This window comes from Salvelinus alpinus, chromosome 1 (genome assembly GCF_045679555.1).
Source record: "Salvelinus alpinus chromosome 1, SLU_Salpinus.1, whole genome shotgun sequence".
Taxonomy (NCBI): Eukaryota; Metazoa; Chordata; class Actinopteri; order Salmoniformes; family Salmonidae; genus Salvelinus; species Salvelinus alpinus.
The window spans coordinates 56,848,720-56,867,439 of record NC_092086.1 but is presented as its reverse complement, the minus strand read 5'-3'; the positions used below and the strand labels follow the sequence as shown (position 1 = coordinate 56,867,439).

The 18,720-nt window shown below is 43.7% G+C and overlaps 1 protein-coding gene across 1 annotated transcript in view; it reads right to left on the bottom strand.

Annotated features, from left to right (window-relative positions):
* The window catches only part of LOC139581451 (thyroid hormone receptor alpha), a 134,073-nt gene that overhangs the window by 50,560 nt on the left and 64,793 nt on the right, over window positions 1-18,720 (bottom strand). Inside the window, exon 2 of the mRNA XM_071411232.1 lies at window positions 16,582-17,019. The gene's annotated coding sequence lies outside the window, so the exon portion shown is untranslated. The remainder of the gene's footprint in view (window positions 1-16,581; window positions 17,020-18,720) is intronic.

Sequence of the window (18,720 nt, the reverse complement as noted above, 5' to 3'; positions counted from 1 at the left end):
AGTTTTGTCAGACAACAATGCCACAGATGTCTCAAGTTGAGGAAACGTGCAATTGGAATGCTGACTGTAGGACTGTTCCCCAGATAATTTAATGTAGTTTTTCTACCATAAGCTGCCTCCATCGTTTTAGAGAATTTGGCAGTGGGTCCAACCAGCCTCGCAACCACATACCACGTGTAACCACGCCAGCCCAGGACCTCCACATCCGGCTTCTTCACCAGAGTGATCGTCTGAGAACAGCCACCCGGACAGCTGAGGAAACTGGGGAGCATTTCGGTCTCTAATAAAGCCCTTTTGTGTGGGTTAAAACTCATTCTGACTGGCTGGGCCTGGCTCCCCAGCAGGTGGGCCTATGCCCTCTCAGGTCCACCCATGGCTGTGCCCTGTGTCTTGTGACATGCATAGATTAGGGCCTAATGAATTTATTTCAATTGACTGATTTCCTTATATGAACTGTAACTCAGTAAAATCTTTGAAATTGTTGCGTTTCTATTTCTGTTCAGTATAGCTACAACTCAGTTACAGGAGGTGTGACTAAAAGCTGGTGACACAGTGCAGGTCATGTGTGTATGAGAATGTTCTCAAAACCATTTGTCTAGGAATGTTTTCCTTTGAGCTTTTCTAGGAACAGCGTCCTGAGTGAGCGGCTAGCCCATGGCTAATGGATTTATAAATGCTTATCCTCAAAAAGCCACAATTCTGAGTTTGTGTAGCAGCCCAACTGCAGTCCCTCAACCTGGTTAACATTCATAGATGGAGCTATGGATCCAAGGACTGATAGCTCATGAAATCAATTTGATAATACAAATATTTTAAAAGCTATACATAGTTTCTACACAAATTCAAATTACAAAAAAAAACCTGGAGTAAAACTACACAGTTGAACTAAGCTCATGTGACTTTAATAAGTTATATTCTTCAAGAATCAATGGGTTTGTATCTTCAACTGAAATGACCAGTGAGCAGCAGTAAATATCCCAGATTGCCCCTTTAACCTATGTTAAGTGCGTGTCCTGCCTGTGTTGTGTGTGTAAACTGGTTAGCCTGCATACAGAGCCACGGTCAGACTTGTGTCATCTAGGATCAAGGTATTGTGCAACATCACACGTCGACTCAATATCCAATGGCTCCATTGCTGATCAATGCATTAGTCAAACACTGAACAGAGTCTCTGAACAAGCTAATGTTTAGTGACCTATACCTAATTTAATCAATGCTTTGAAATAGATTAAACATCTGGAATGGAAAAAGGGGGATGTGGCAAGACAGGTTCATTGAGTACACTGGACCAAACGTATGTATGTACGTACATACGTATGTATGTATGTATGTATGTATAGAGTAGATCTCTACTGTATCAATGTTGCAATGAGAGTACTGGTCAGGACAGCCTGTACAGCTCTACTAAACAGAGCGACAGAAAACAGACCTTTTCCCCAGTAATCACTTCACTTCTGTTGCTTTGACAGTAGATGGCGCGTGTGTGATTTCAGGTCAGACCTTGCTCACGCTCTATAGCACATGATGTCTCTCTCCCGGCAGTTCTTTACAAGGAACATTTGAATTGACTGTTAATTTGAGAAATTTACCGGACCCATATTCGTTGGGTGCGTAACCCATTAGGGGGCGTCTACTCACGGTGCTCGGAATGTCATCAATCACATTTAGATTATGGTAATTACTTTTAACAGAAGTCAGGCTATCAGCGCGTCTCCCACCACATTAATGTGGGCTGGAGGCAGAAAGCTATGCATTTTGAAAACAAAGACGTAATTGTTTGAAACCTGAATGTTTTACTACATGAAGACTAATGAAAATACACAAGTGCCAATTTAATTCCACTAAATTATGCAAATGAACCTATAGACCGATAAGTATGACCATCAAATGTATTTCCATCAGCGAATGAAAAGTAATATTTTGCAATGGGACTCTTTTTTTTCTCCCATTTAATGTGGCAACACTTTTATTTACTGGCTTTTCATATTTTTTTTCTGGCCAAAAGCTGCCATTTACCAACTAACGGAAACACTGACACACACAAGCGATGCGCGGGTTTGACTCATAATGTCCGCGGGGCCGGCGGGTTTAAGTCATGAAATATTTTGTGGATGAAGGACGGGTGGTTGGCGGGCGGGTTGAATAAAATAAAAATGCATTAAAAATCGATAAATGTATAAGTCTTGTGCAATTCATATCTTGTAGGCTACATTGGAGGTTTTTCTTTCATCTGGCGTTAGCGCGTTGCCTAAGCCTAAGCTTTAGGGCCTAACTGTATCAGAGTCATTGCCAGATGCATTTGGGAACTTGGACAGTTCAAAAATAAGTAAACACAATACAAGTAAGTTGTGTCTAGTAAAATTTTAATGCCGAGTGCAGGACTCTCTCCATTTACAGACATCAGTATCAAGACCATCTGTCAGTCTGGACTTCATCACATCATCTTGCAAGTCTCCATGTGCTGCCTCCATAGATGCATCTGTGAACACATACACTGCCGCTGTTCTATTACCAATGGCAGTTAGGATAGGTGATATCTGACAAACAAACAGTTTGAACAGTTCAGACTAAACCTACCTAATTCTGTTCTTCCCATCGACGAACGTTGATGATACTGGTTGGAACCACACAAACACAGAGCACTGATTGCATTATAAATGTTGGTTATGATTACGATTTGGAGGCACAGTTGAAAAGGTAACGCACTGGATTAATTTGAAAATGATAGCAGTACTTTTTTCAATGCGTGATAAATAAGAGGTGTGGCTTATGAGTGTGAGAAGAGGGTCAAATTGCATGTCTCACACCCAATGCGTGAGAGTTGGCAGCTAATTCTAGGTCATCACTTCATTCCACATCCACAAAAGTCATACAGGGCACCTATTTCTACAATTAGCTATTAAACTTTAACCCTAACCTTAACCACACTACTAACCTTTAACCTGATGCCTAACCTTAAATTAAGACCAAAAAGCTCCTTTTTGTTTTCATGAATGTTTACAATATAGCCACTATGCGGGTGTGGCAACTAGTGGAAACCATCATTCTATGCGTTACAGATGTAGACTGACTGTAGCTCCAGATTGTTACAGTTTGTTGCTCCTAGTTCACTGTATTAGTCAGACTCAAACATTAGTTAACTGCCACCATTATTTTGTTTTGCCCTAGGCAATACAGATTACACTTGTATAAACTACAAATTAACTTGCAAATCCAACTTGTAGGCTAATGTTAGCTATCTAGCCAACATGGCATAGCCTGTAAGCTAGCTAGCAGTATCTAGACAATACAAACTTGTATGCGCTACGACCTAAATTGTAATGAGGTAGCTAGCGCTAGCTACGCTAACGTTAGCTAAAACATTAGCTAGCCTGCCTCGCTAGCTAGCTTGTAAATGGGACAATATTTTTATGTTGCACATCTTTTAGTTGCCTCATTAAATTATTTCTATATGTTTTATATGTATTCAAACACTTTATAGTTGGTTTGAGTTTTTAAGTCATAGAAATTGCGATATTGACCTTGTCCCATGTACGTTGGGTAATACTGATAGTCCTAAATAGCCCCATAGGGATATCGAATATCTAACCAAATTGACCATGGGTATTAAGATCTGATTGCATGCAGCTGCGCTCCGAATTGATGATTACTTGGGTGCTGCCAGCTGTGGGCATGATTAAAATAATAAACTCAACAATTTATTTTCCTACACTAGCCTTTCTGGCTATTGTTTCTCAATTATTTTCTTTTCTTTTCATTAATCCCTAGCCTTTACATGTCTCTCTTCTGTTCACATTTCTTGCTCCTCTCAATTACTATGCTGTGATTTATTGCGGAGACAATTACTAATCTTTCGGTGTACATGCCTCGGGGCAGGGAATTTAGCCTACTAAGTATTACTGAGGCAGAAATTTCATACATTTTCTGGCTGCTGATCTTTCTGACTTGATTAATAACTCATTTTTCTCTTTTCTCTCCTGCTTAATTGCATTCTCTCTGTGCGTCTTACTCTACTGCTCTCTCCCTTATATATATATATAGCATTGGTCTGTCTCTTGATTGTGTAGCTCTATATTTCTCTCGCTCTAATATTGTACTCTGTATTCTGTCTTACCGTGTAGCGCTCTCTCTCTTTGGTTATTGCTTAATGGAATGGTCTTTGAACAGGGCACCTAGGCCTCCCTCTAATGCACGTGGGTCATTCTCACAAAACTGACATTTGACCTAAACATTCTCAAGTGTCATTTTTCAAGACATTTCCTCTTGGATCGCTGAGATTAGGATCTGTACTTATCTATTTCAGAATTATTATTATTTGATTAGATATTATACATTGTACCACAAATACCAACGCAAAAAAGGTCACAACAGTTTTCTAAGTCCAAAAAAGTCAAACAAATCCAATTCTAATATAATTTTTTTAACATTGCATTCAGGCCAAAGAGTTCAATCTTGGTTTCATCAGACCAGATAATCTTGTTTCTCATGACCTGAGAGTCCTTTAGGTGCCTTTTGGCAAACTCCAAGCTGGCTGACATGTGCCTTTTTCTGAAAAGTGGATTCCATCTGGCCACTTTACCATAAGGGTCTGATTGGTGGAATGCTGCAGAGATGGTTGTCCTTCTGGAAGGTTCCCCCATCTCCACAGAAAAACTCTGGAGCTCTGTCAGAGTGACAATCGGGTTCTTGGTCACTTCCCTGACCAAGGCCCTTCTCTCCCGATTGCGCAGTTTGGCCGGACAACCAGCTCTAGGAAGAGTCTTGGTGGTCCCAAACTTCTTCCATTTAAGAATGATGGAGGCCATTGTGTTCTTAGGGACCTTCAATGCTGCAGGCATTTTTTTGGTACCCTTCCCCAGATCTGTGCCTCACCACAATCCTGTCTCGAAGCTCTGCGGACAATTCCTTCAACCTCATGGCTTGGTTTTTGCTCTGACATGCACTGTCAACTGTGGAACCTTATATAGACAGGTGTGTGCCTTTCCTAATCAATTGAATTTACCACAGGTGGTCTCCAATCAAGTGGTAGATCCATCTCAAGGATGATCAATGGAAACCAGATGCATCTGAACTCAATTTCAAGTCTCATAGGAAAGGGTCTAAATTCTTCTGTAAATCATTATTTATAAATTTGCAAACATTTTGAAGTCTGTCCATTTTCTGAATGTACTGTATACCCTCTAATATATCAATGGAAAGCTTACATTCACAGCTAGCCATGAGACATTCTTGGAATGTTCAAGTCAACAGAACCTTGACCTTTGACCTCTAGGGTAGAAATCACTTAAAAAAGGAAACCCTGATACATTCATCTTTGTTTGACAAGTGGTTCTGAAAGGTCATGAATTTACCTTTGAAATTATATATAATATAACCAACTTTGAAAGCACCAGCTACAACTAGTGTTTAAAAATAGACCATATTGTACTATTTACGTTAGAATGCTTGAAGCTTAGCCACAGAATTCTATGTAGTGGGGCAGATATGTTTTTGGATTGTAACTTTGATGGAGGCACCACATTTTACACACACTGCTAGAACGGGGTTTTAAAAAGATGGAAGAAGATACAGGGCCATCACAGGATTCACATATTAACCCCACAGAAGCCTTTTTTCAATATGGCCACCAAACACTTTTTGGGCTCCCGAGTGGCGCAGAGGTCTAAGGCACTTCACCTCAGTACTAGAGGCGTCACTACAGACTCTGAATAGATCCCGGGCTGTATCACAACCGTCCGTGATCGGGAGTCCCATAGGGCAGCACACACTTGGCCCAGCGTCGTCCTGGTTAGGGTTTGGCCGGTGTAGGCCGTCATTGTAAATAACAATTTGTTCTTAACTGACTTGCCTAGTTAAATAACAACAACAAAAAAAAAACTCAATAGGGTCTTATTAGATCAATTTTTCATTACCATCATAACTGTATGAAATATAATTGTAGCATGCCCAATATCACAACATGTTCATAGTGATGTAGAGCACACAACCAAATGAGCCAGCTGTGCAGATAAAGATTATTCACAGAACTGTAAGAATGTGCCTACAAAGCTGTCTGAATCACTGATTTCTAAAGATGTCACGATCAATAACTGCAATGTTTTCGCTTCAAATGTGTCAAATGGATATGTACAAGTGAAGAGTCATGGATGTGAGCTGACTCAAATGATATACGTTATATTATTAACGGTCGCTGGTTGCTCAGCTCCGAGAAGAACTCTTTGTCCAAAACCATCTAATAGAAACACGGAGGCTTTATTCCCCGGTGGGGAAAGGAAAAGAAAAGGCGATAAGTCGCCCTTGATAAGAGCGTCTGTCAAATGACTAAAATGTAAATGTTTAATGCGATAAGGAGGAGGAGGCGGCGGCAGGGTAGACGAGAAGCAGAAGGAGAGGAAGGGGTCTTGATTGTAAAAGCGGCAGATGCATGTCCTCCTAAGCGAGGATCGAGGGGGGGGGGTTAGAGGGAGTGGAACCACTCACATCAACACTCTATAAAAGATGGAAGTTCTACTTTCATCGTATTTCCCCCTCCCCCTTCTCTATAACCAGAGGGCAGTCATGTTCTATATGTTGAGCTATATTAGAGTGTGGGTGTGTGTGTGTGGGGGGGGGGGGGGGGGGTGTAGAATGGTAATGTAAAGCTTTATGTGGTGCAGCCATCTGCTCGTGGTGGGAAGTCTGTGGCTTAAGCACCAGCTATCTTCATACTAACGGTCTCACGTTACATCTACTGTACATCGCATGTAGGTGGTGTTTTTGGCCCTGTGTTTTGCTGGTCTGCCTAAAAACAGGGGCTCGATTCAATCAAAATGATAGGACATAAAGACCTAGCTACTTCTACCAGGTGCTTCCTCACAGGTACACGCTTGTGTGTGTGAGATCGAATGTGTGTGTTGTGTGTGCATTCCTGCATACACTTGCATGCGTGCGTTAAGCCACAAGTGGGAAGTCTAGTGTTAATTCTGATGGAGCATACTCGTCACAGAGCTCCTAATACCTCCGGAACAGGAGCAATGACTCCCAGGCAGCTGCCCTGGCCAAGGGGTTGGTTTGGCGGCTAGTCAGTCCACTCAGCCTGCATGCCTGGCAGCTTTCATGAACGGGCATGCCCAAAACCCCTGCCTGGCTGCGTCACCACCCAAAACACACAGCACAGGGAATCCTCTTCCCCTAGCTGCAACCAGAGTGTCTGTGTGTACTGTGTTTGTGTGCGTGTGTTTGAGAGTGTGTGACAAAAGCGGGCCCTGAGCCACAAGCACTCAGGTAAGAGTAGGAGCCCAAGGTGAGAGTGCTACACAGATACGCACGCACACTTCCCTTTGCAGTGAGGCGGACTGAATTTGCATTCCAGTGTTCACAGTACACCATCAAAAATTAGAACATTTCATATACACCAACCAGAGACGGAGATCAATGATGCTGCTGAGAAAGGAAATGAAAAGCTCTCCCTCCCCCTCTCGTGAAAAAGGAAGCTGGACTGTTGAACGTGCTGTGAAATCGCATAAGATACGGTTGTTACTGTAATGAATGCTTCAGAAAGGCCGCAGTGTTAAAACAGCAACACAGAGCATACCTATGGGGAGTGACAGACGGGCCTGCGTCCGAAAAGGCACCCTATTCCCTTTATAGTGCACTTCTTTTGATCAGGGCACATAGAGCTTTAGTCAAAGGTAGTGCACTATATAGGAACTCGGGTGCCATTTGGGATGCAGACAGTCTACGGTAGATACCTGTATTGTTCTCCAGGGAGAGGTGACTGGGAGAGGAGGGGCAGAGGTGGGGTGGTGGAGGGTCTCTGGTTTCCTTTTAGCCATAATCTTGCGTGACTGCGAACAATGTACTTCAAAAGGCGAGGCCGCGCTGGCCTTCTTTAGGGCCCCTGTAAAACCGAGCCCCCCCCTACAATATCAATGAACATGAAAGACCCTAAGGGTACACAGTGATTGCAAAAGCAATAACGGCAGGAATATGGTGATAGGTGTGTGAGGAGACACCCAAGTTCCAGTATGGGAAGCAGAAAGCACACCAGACCTCGGAGGTAACCGTGCATGTGAAAGAAACCCTTTAACGGTGAATAGATTTTTTAAAAATCATGGTCTCTCTCTCTCAGGTCTCTGGGAAAAAAACAGAACCACAACGCTCAAACTTGACCCATACACACCTCTAACACCCAATCCCCCCAGGTCCAGTCATAAAGTGTTGACGTGAGCCTAACCATGTCTCAGATTCTCTACTGCACTTGGTCTGCCTTCCACATCTCATCCACACAGATAGGCAGAGGTGGAATGTGTGTGTGTGTGTGTGTATGTATGCATGTTTGTAGTTGAGTACTCAACCTTTTAATAAACTAACACAACAAGTTGTTAAGGCATTCCAAATGGGTTAAAGTTTAAAGCCCCAGACTACAGGCCGGGATCACACCTCCCACCGTCGGTGTGTCGGAACGGTAACAAGCTGTAAATCAGTTGGCCAACGCAGTGTTTCCATCCAGAGAATCCCTGCTATTCATTGGGGGGGGGGAGACTGGGTAATCCTTACACAGAACAGACAATATATTAATTTCTACCAGTATTTATCAGTGAGAATTAAGGACAGGTTAGTAGACAGGCCTTTGTATCTGTATCAATCCAACTTTATTTACTGTATAAAGCTGAGACATTACTAAAAGGCATTTAAAGCGGAGATCCGCGAAGGTAAAATAAGAAAGAGTCACTGGTCACCCCAGGTGCATTTGTTGTTGTTTTTTGAGCATTCAGTGACATAAAAAAAGATGGTAGTACATACGCTGCTGTTCAATTGTGCGTGTAATGATGTACAATGATGACCAAGGGAATAAAAACAGTGTTAGTCGTTTAGCTTTGACTTTAGGAAAGGCATTGCCAATTTTGTATGTGTTAGGGGGGAGGGGGGGGGGTCTGCATGTCATTACAATTGTGGAATACTTCTAGTTCTGTGGACACAACAACTGGACATCAACTGCAGACTTCCTAACTTGAAGCTGAAGTTTAGCATGTGTGATGTGTATGGATCTGGGGCTTGGAGGGAATAGTAAGCTAGACCTTTTGGCTGGTGCTAAAAAGACCAGGCCTGTTATTAAAAAAATGGGCTGCTTTCAGACTTGATATACTGTGCGGGTGTGAATTCTTGTTCTCCATGCATCCATCCGTCTTGTCTGACAAGTCGACAGAGCCTTGAAGCCTGCCACGTGAGGCTGACACTCACGGGGAAGTCCAGCAAATATCTCAAGTCCCTTTATGGCTCCTTAAAAGGATAGTCCACTCCAAAATCAACGTGTTTTTCCAGACGTTTTAGGATCTCAAATATGGTCAAATGTCGAGATGAGTCCCACACCATCTGTTGTGTATATCCAGCTATAAGCCTCAATCCCAAATAAATGGGAAAGAAAGGCACCACCCGAAATGATGACATAAGACATCCAGCTACATCTATACGACAGATGACATGGGTCATGCCATAGAGTCATCTCAAACATTTGACCACTTTCAGGGCTTGAGCAACAACATCAATAAATAAAACGTTCATTTTTGTGAGAATTGTTCCTTTAAATCCGGAATCTGACTGACAACAGGGCAAAGGTCGCGATGGAGCATGAAGGTATACTTTATCAATACTGTATGTCTACCTGTGGAACAACTCAGTTCTCGTGGCCAAGACCAGGGCTAGTCAGTATTATTCCAGAGCAGTGGTGTGGTGGGCGGAACGTTCCGCAGGGTTCCGGAGTGTTACGGAGTGTGTCTGGCCTGGAACTCCCCACCAGCAGCAGGGCAGTAGGCCCCAGGTGGGATTTATGAAGTGTTAAGAATGTTTTGATCTCAACCTGATGCAGTCCATCTGGGAGCAGTCTACACCTCACTGGCGCCTCCATGATGCCTCGTCCTCCATCCACCCACTCCCCCTACAGAACACACTCAGTGTATCTAATATACAGGGAGGGAGCCTAGGTAGGGTAGGAGAGTTAAAAAGTTGGAGACCATGCCCTCTTTTCACAAGCCACAAGGCCCCCACACCCCCAACAACAATCTCCATCTGGCCCCAGGCAGGCTGTCACATTCCTTCCCCAGAACACTCTACCAAATATGGACTGGGCTGATCACATTCGGTACTTCTGACAAATGTGTCTCAAGTGATTGAGCGGATCATGTTCCGGGATTCTTCCGATGGCATTGAGGAGTACACCACAGTACGTGCTAGGTTCATGCTAGGGATGCACGATAGTCAGTGAACATATCAGAATCAGCCGATGTCTAGTTTAACGCCCGATGTGCAAAACCAATGTCAAAGCTGACGTGCATACCTATATAACGAGGTACATGACGTAATGACGCCACGTAAAATTTTGCGCTATACGTGCAACCCAGAATTCCTAAGCTAGCACACAATGTCAGCTGTGTGGATCGAGCAGTCAACAAGTCAAGCAGTAATTTGAAAGAGTAGCAAAATTTCAGCGAGACAACAAAGGCAAAATCCATTAAAGCCAAGATAATGAAACTCATTGCCATTGACAATCAACCGTTCTCTGTCGTGGGTGATGTTGGCTTTCGCCGACTGGTCGAGCACCGGTTAACACTACCAAGTGCGCCATTTTTCCGATGTTGCCCTACCGGAGTTACACAGTAAGCTTCACTGCTATTAGCTTCACGACATACACACTATGGAACCGCCGTTTGGGTCTTTGCGTGTCAAAAAAGATACAGTAGCACTGTCAAATATGTATTAAAAAAGTCAGCAAACACCTGTGTGTTTACAATACCGTGTTGGTAATAAAGCATAATTTGTTCGACTGCAACTTCTGGGGTAGCTAGCTTTAGCTTGGTACCTAGCTAGCACCAATACAACCAGCCTGAAAACAATGACCAGTAAAAACCGCAGTCATTTTCATTATTCTTAGCAATGATTTAGGAGTCCTTGTAAGTATTAGCAAATAGTAGAATTATGCCATACTTTTATTTTAAAGGCTAACCGCAAAGTCCACTATTTATCAAATATGAACTGTCTTATAAATTAGGGTTATTTTAGATGACACCTAGCTATATAGTTAGCTAGCTAACTCTAGCTACTGAAACAAATGTCGTTTGGCTATGTTTTTGAGGAAGAACATTGTTTGCACCCATGGGGTAGCTAGCTTTCTTTTTTTAAATGACCAGCACTGTAGGTGCGCAAGACAACTTTACCAGCATCATAGCATACGTATCAATGAATCGTTGTGACATATGAAATACGAGTGACAGTGTAATCAATGTGTAATAACTAAGGTAAAAAATGAATGAATGTGTTAAATTATTATGTGACGTGCAGTCATATTCAGGGCCTGATTGGTCAAATATTGTTATTTGACACGTTAAATAGACCCAAACGGTGTTCCACAGAAATCCTGGATGAGAATGAAACGACTGAACAAATGAAGAATGAAACAGCACAGCAAGTAAGTGAAAGAAATAGGTTTTGCTTATGTTTTTCTGGTAATGGGGACATACATAAATGTCAACAAAATGACTTTTTGGTCAGTGTGGTATGTGTGTAACCTTTATTTAACTAGGCAAATCAGTTAAGAGCAAATTATTATTTACAATGACGGCCTACCCCGGCCAAACACGGACGACGCTGGGCCAACTGTGCCCCGCCTTATGGGACTCCCAATCACGGCTGGATGTGATACAGCCTGGATTCGAACCAGGGACTGTAGTGACGCCTCTTGCACTGAGATGCAGTGCCTTACACACACATGGACGTAGTGGTCTGTGTTAACTATTTAACTGTAGTAGAATGCTTAAAAAGGCAGCTAAAATTGTAAAAATTGGTGATCGGTATCGTTTTTTTTTGGTACGCAAAATATCGGATATCGGTATCGGCCAAAATGTCATATTGGTGCATCACTAGTACATACCCCAACCAGAAGCCATGCTTTACAGGTAACATCTGCACTGAGCTAAGAGGTAGAGCTCCCGCTTTCAAGGAGCGGGACTCTAACCCGGAAGCTTATAAGAAATCCATAATGCCCACCGACGAACCATCAAACAGGCAAAGCATCAATACAGGACTAGGATTGAATCGTACTACGATGGCTCGGACGCTCGTCGGATGTGGTAAAGCTGGCAAACAATTACAGGCTACAAAAGGGAAGCACAGTCGAGAGCTGCCCAGTGACACAATCCTACCAGATTAGCTAAATTACTTCTATGCTCGTTTCGAAGCAAGTAACACTGAAACATGCATGAGAGCATCAGCTGTTCCGTGTGTGATCACACTCTCCGCAGCCGATGTGAGTAAGACCTTTAAACAGGTCAACATTCACAAGGCCACAGGGCCAGATGGATTACCAGGATGCGTACTCAGAGCATGCACTGACCAGCTGGCAAGTGTCTTCACTGACATTTTCAACCTCTCCCTGACCCAGTCTGTAATACTTATGTACATTCAAATCAGACCCACCATAGTCCCTGTGCCCAAGAACGCCAAGGTAACCTGCCTAAATGACTACCGACCCGTAGCACTTACGTCTGTAGCCATGAAGTGCTTTGAAAGGATGGTCATGGCTCACATCAACACCATTATCTCAGAAACCCAAGACCCACTCCAATTTGCACACCGCCCCAACAGATCCACAGATGATGCAATCTCTATTGCACTCCACACTGCCCTTTCACACCTGGACAAAAGGAACAGCTATGTGAGAACACTATTCATTGACTACAGCTCAGCGTTCAACACCACAGTGCCCTCAAAGCTCATCACTAAGTTAAGGACCCTGGGACTAAACACCTCCCTCTGCAACTGGATCCTGGACTTCCTGACGGGCCTGCTCCAGGTGGTAAGGGTAGGTACCAACACATCCACCACGCTGATCCTCAACACAGGGACCCCTCAGGGGTGCGTGCTCAGTCCCCTCCTGTACTCCCTGTTCACGGCCCTGTACGACTCCAACACCATCATTAAGTTTGCAGATGAAACAACAGTGGTAGGCCTGATCACCAACAACGACGAGACCGCATATAGGGAGAAGGTCAGAGACCTGGTCGTGTGGTGCCAGGACAACAACCTCTCCCTCAACGTGATCAAGACTAAGGAGATGATTGTGGACTACAGGAAAAGGAGGACCGAGCACTCCCCCATTCTCATCAACGGTGCTATAGCAGGTTGAGAGCTTCAAGTTCCTTGGTGTACACATCACCAACAAACTAACATGGTCCAAGCACACCAAGACAGTTGTGAAGAGGGCAAGACAAAACCAATTCCCCCTCAGGAGACTGAAAAGATTCGGCATGGGTCCTCAGATCCCCAAAAAGTTATACAGCTGCACCATCGAGAGCATCCTGACTGGTTGCATCACTGCCTGGTATGGCAACTGCTTGGCCACCAACCGCATGGCACTAGAGGGTAGTGCGTATGGCCTAGTACATCACTGGGGCCAAGCTTCCGGCCATCCAGGACCTCTATACCAGGCGGTGTCAGAGGAAGGCCCTAAAAATTGTCCAAGACTCCAGCCACCCTAGTCATAGGCTGTTCTCTCTGCTACCGCATGGCAAGCAGTACCGGAGCGCCAAGTCTAGGTCCAAGAGGCTTCTAAACAGCTTCTACCCCCAAGACTACTTAACTAATCAAATGGCTCCCCAGACTATTTGCAATGCCCCCCCCCCCACCTCTTTTACACTGCTGCTACTCTCGGTTGTTATCTATGCACACGTCACTTAATAACTCTACCTACATGTATATATTATCTTGACTAACCGGTGCCCCCGCACAGTGACTGTACTGGTACCCACTGTATATATAGCCTCCCTACTGTTATTTTACTGCTGCTCTTTAATTATTTGTTACTTTTATTTCTTATCTATTTCTTGAAACTGCAAACACGCTGATTTCAAAGCTGACTGTTACCAAAAACTGTATTGATTCACTTAGTCTCCCTCACCACCAAAAACGAATGCACCTCTGTCTTCCTTTGCTTCCCACTAGATTCCATAGCCACAAAGTCAGATTCCACAGCCACATTCTGCACGGCCACTTGGAAAAGAGAGATTTCTTCTTTTACGTAAATGTTGTTACGCAGTACAATAAAATGTTTCTTAAAAGTTTCCAATAATTTAAGTCCTAAATGGAAGGGGTAGCCCCATGAAATCAGCTAAAACAAGCTCAATAAAAATCTATGTATGCACACACTCCTATAGAATAATATGCATTGACCTGTATTGTAAAGTACTGTGAACAGACCTAGGCTACATCTTGCTTTACTCAGTTTATCAATAGAGACTTACCGTTCAAATAAATGTTTACCATTATGCTGTTTTGTAGTTTGATTGGTAAAAATCTAAGTAACATTTCTTGTAGAATTGATTCAAATAATGCATAAACATTTGTTTCAAATGTAATGACAGAGGAGTAGCTGAGTTTATCTGCTTGGATCAAGTGCCATTCTGGCTTTGGCTAATGCACCTTCTTTTTTTGGGTGGTCTCGTTTTGGTATTGAGATAATAAACCTGGTATCGGTATTCAAGTCAAAATGCTGGTATCGTGGCAACATTAGTTATAGGGCTATAGGCAAGAGTCATAGATTCTCCAGCCGACCTTGCGTGTCGTCTGACTGGTAACATATTGATCTGCATGATGAAAGCATCTACCTTCAACTCTGTTTGCACTCTGTAGTCTGGACACACGCGGAGATTCAGCAGGCAGGGAGGGAGGGAGGCACGCAGGCACACACCAGTTTTGACGATACCAGTGTTACAATATTTTCTTCCATGGCAAAAATGTAAATACGAAGCTCTCTTGGTCCTTTAAAAACCTGCTGCCTGTAAAATAGTGTGATATAGCTTGGAAAATAAATACATGTGACTCTGGATGACAACATAAATTATATTCGTTTCCAACATCAGGGCTGTTTTCCTAATGAAGTTAAATCCGCTTCGTGTTTTGTTTCCTCGCCACGATACTAACAAGTATCGTACAGAGCACACACAAACGCACGCATGCTAGCACGCACACCAACACTCACACAAGCACATAGCTTTCCGTAAGGTGCACTCCACGGCAGGAGCCTCTCTGATTGGTCGGCCTGGGGTTCTGGTTTCTATACATCAACCTGTTGCTCAGCTGTTCCCGTGCAGCATGTGCAGGGAAGGGAGGACATTACCATGGCAACACAAAGTGCAGGAAAGGGGAAGGTGTTATGGGTGCTAGTATGACACGTGAGACAATTATCAATATAAGTTATTACAAGTGACATTTTCACAGCAGAGGGAGGGAGTATGGAATGCTGAGAAAAATAAAAAGTGAAGTCCCTGAGGACGGGGTCAAAGATCCTAGCATTTTGTCACACGATGAGGAATATGTATTGTTAGCATTGTTTATGTCAAATTAAGAATGGAGCCATGGGAGCGGCAGGTAGCCTAGCGGTTAGAGCATTGGGCCAGCAACCAAAAGGTTGCTAATTCGAATTCCCGAGCCGACTAGGTGAAAAACATCTGTCCATCTGCCCGTAAGCAAAGGCTTTAAACCTTAATTGCTCCAGTGTCCCTAGCCGTGACCCCGCTCTCCGCTGGTGTCTTAGGGGAGGGGGATGTGCAACAAAAAACACACTTGTTACACACCTGTACATGTGTGAAACAGGACAAATATCAGCACTTTCGGTATTAAGCTACGTTCCTAACCCAGAATCCCATTGAAACACAAGGACTGATTCTATCCTGACTTTACCCCTCAGGCATCATAATGGAAGACAATAGATCAAGGGGTTCAAAAGGGGACATGAGATCTGTTTGATCCAGACTTATTTGAGCTAAACACACAGGGAGGGAGATCCTCATCTTAGACTATGAAGCACAACAGTCAAACATCAACCCCGAGGTGTGTCCACACCAAATGTGCCACATTGGTGTCAGCAGTGGGATATAGCCATAGTCCCACAGTCAAACAATCCGGAGTGCACTAGCACAGTCGTGTTAAAAAGGCATATAGAAAAGGGCTCGGCCAAGGACCAGGTCCTGTATTCATAAAGAGTGCTGATCTAGGATCAGTTGAACCTTTTAGATCCTAATGAATAGGATCATATGGAAAAGGAAGACCTGATCCACCATGAGTACTCCTACTCTGAGATGCTTTTTTAACATGGGCCCTGTTCAGTTGGATCAGTCACTTCGATCTCTGACAGTCTAGCTCCCTCCTCCACTTCGACTCTCTCTCCCAGAAACCCTCACGCCACCTGGCGGGTCACGGAGGATTAGCCAATCAAAAGGTCAGAGGTACACGGAGCTTCCAGTGGATTAACGCCACAGCCAGACAACACACAAGAGGCAGTGGTTTACTCTGGTTACTCATGTTCGGAAATAAGTTAGTCGACCACATATAGAACAATTCCTTGACTCAAGACCACCTTAAGAGCACCCTAAATCTATACCTTTAGCCTTGAGATAACCTTGCCTCGCCTTCTCAAATTCAATGTGCAGATATGGATATAAAAGAGCTGAGCTATCCAATCAGGCCCCAGTCTTACTACTCCTGTTGTTTCACCCACTGCATCATAAGGCGGAGAGAAGGGGCCGAGTGGGAAGGAACCAGAGAACTCACCTGTGGATTGTTCTTCTCACCCTGGCTCTGCTGGGTCTTACTGTTCTTCTTACAGCCTTTGCCACCTGGCGGGCTATTATCGGCTGATGATGCAGCCCAGGCTCCCCTTTCAGTCCCTCTCAGCCCCTAAGGCAGCGCGCTGCTCTCAGGGTCCCCAAACCATTCAGGCTTGCCGCTGTGCTGTTTAATGTAAGTAACTGACCCCCAAGCATGCAGCCTTCTGGTTTTGACTGCCTCCCAGGTGGGCCATTTTCCAGGGTCTGACAATGTGATGCTGCCACCCAGGCAAACTGTTTTCAGGCTCTCTCCGTGCTGTTTTTTTGGCAGCAACTCGCTAGCTCGGCTAGCCCTGGGTCTGAAAGCCTCAGACGTGCTCCACTGCTCGGTCCTGGTCTACCTCCCAAAAAGGTGCTCTCCAGTGGATCAGTCAGCCTGCACCTGTAAGACACACACAGAACAGAAGGGTTCGACATAAACACAGAGAAGCCAACTGAGTACAAAACACCTTCAAACTCACAGGGTAGATAAATCAGAGGACTGGTTTCCGGAACACAGATTAAGCCTAGACAAACTGACAGGGTAGATACTGTAAAAACAGTCAAAGCCTGGATTTTACTGGTGTGTCTATGAGTTTGGTCTGCCTTGCTGTTGTGGTATTGTGGAGTTGAGGTCAACATTATTTTAGGAAGGTATTACTTGAGGACAACATTATTTTAGAGAGGTATTACTTGAGGACAAATTCAAGTAGGGAGAATAGCATTTTAGAAAATCTATAAATTGCTAACTCAAGAGACTTTGTTTCACATACAGTGCAAGTAGGAAATGGCCTATTCTGCAAGTAGGAAATAGCCTACTATGGCCCAATGCAAGTGGAGTTTGTCAAAAGGCACCTAAAGGACTCTCAGACCATGAGATACAAGATTCTCTGGTCTGATGCAGAGATGCATGACGGACTGGGAGTCTAGTCAAGATCGAGGGAAAGATGTACGGAGCACAGTACCGAGAGATCCTTGATGAAAACCTGCTCCAGAGTGCTCAGGACCTCAGACTGGGGCAAAGGTTCATCTTCCAACAGGACAACAAACCTTAGCACACAGCCAAGACAACGCAGGAGTGGTTCGGGACAAGCCTCTGAACGTCCTTGAGTGGCCCAGCCAGAGCCCGGACTTGAACCCAATTGAACATCTCTGGAGAGACCTGAAAATAGCTGTGCAGCGACGCTCCCCATCCAACCTGACAGAGCTTGAGAGGATCTGCAGAGAGGAATGGGATAAACTCCCCAAATACAGGTGTGCCAAGCTTGTAGCGTCATAACAAAGAAGACTCGTGGCTGTAATCGCTGTCAACAAAGTACTGAGTAAAGGGTCTGAATACTTATGTAAATGTAATAAAGTTATTTATTTTTAATACATTTGCCAACATTTCTAAAAACCAGTTTTTGCTTTGTCATTATGGGGAATTGTGTGTAGATTGATGAGGGAAAAAACGATCAATTTTAGAATAAGGCTGTAACGTAACAAAATATGGAAAATGTCAAGGGGTCTGAATACTTTCCAAATGCACTGTATCTTTAAGCGTGGTCAAGTTAATAGTTATGTTGTGGATGATGTATTAAACCACCCAGACACATCAAAGATGCAGTCATCCTACTGAACTGAGCTGCAGGACAGGAAGGAAACCGGCTTAGGGATGTCACCATGAGGCCTTTGGTGATTTTAAAACAGCTACAGAGTTCAATAGCTGTGATGGGAGAAAACTGAAGATGGATCAACAACATTGTAGTGACTCCACAATAATGACCTAAATGACAGAGTGAAAAGAACACAAATTTACGAAAAAAAAATATTCCAAAACAAGCATAAGTACGCAACAAGGCACAGAATAAAAAAAAACAAATACTGTATAATTGCTGTTAGCCATGATCCCCAACACCTTGACAGAGCTTGAAGAAAAGAAAAGAATAAAAACATTTTTTTTTTAAGAATAATGGGCAAATATTGCACAATACAGGTGTGCAAAGCTCTTAAGAGACTTACCCAAGAAGACTCACATCTACAAATCAGGCGTTTCTAACATGTATTGACTCAGGGGGGTGAATTCTTATCTAAATCAAGGTATACGGTATATATGTGTTATTTT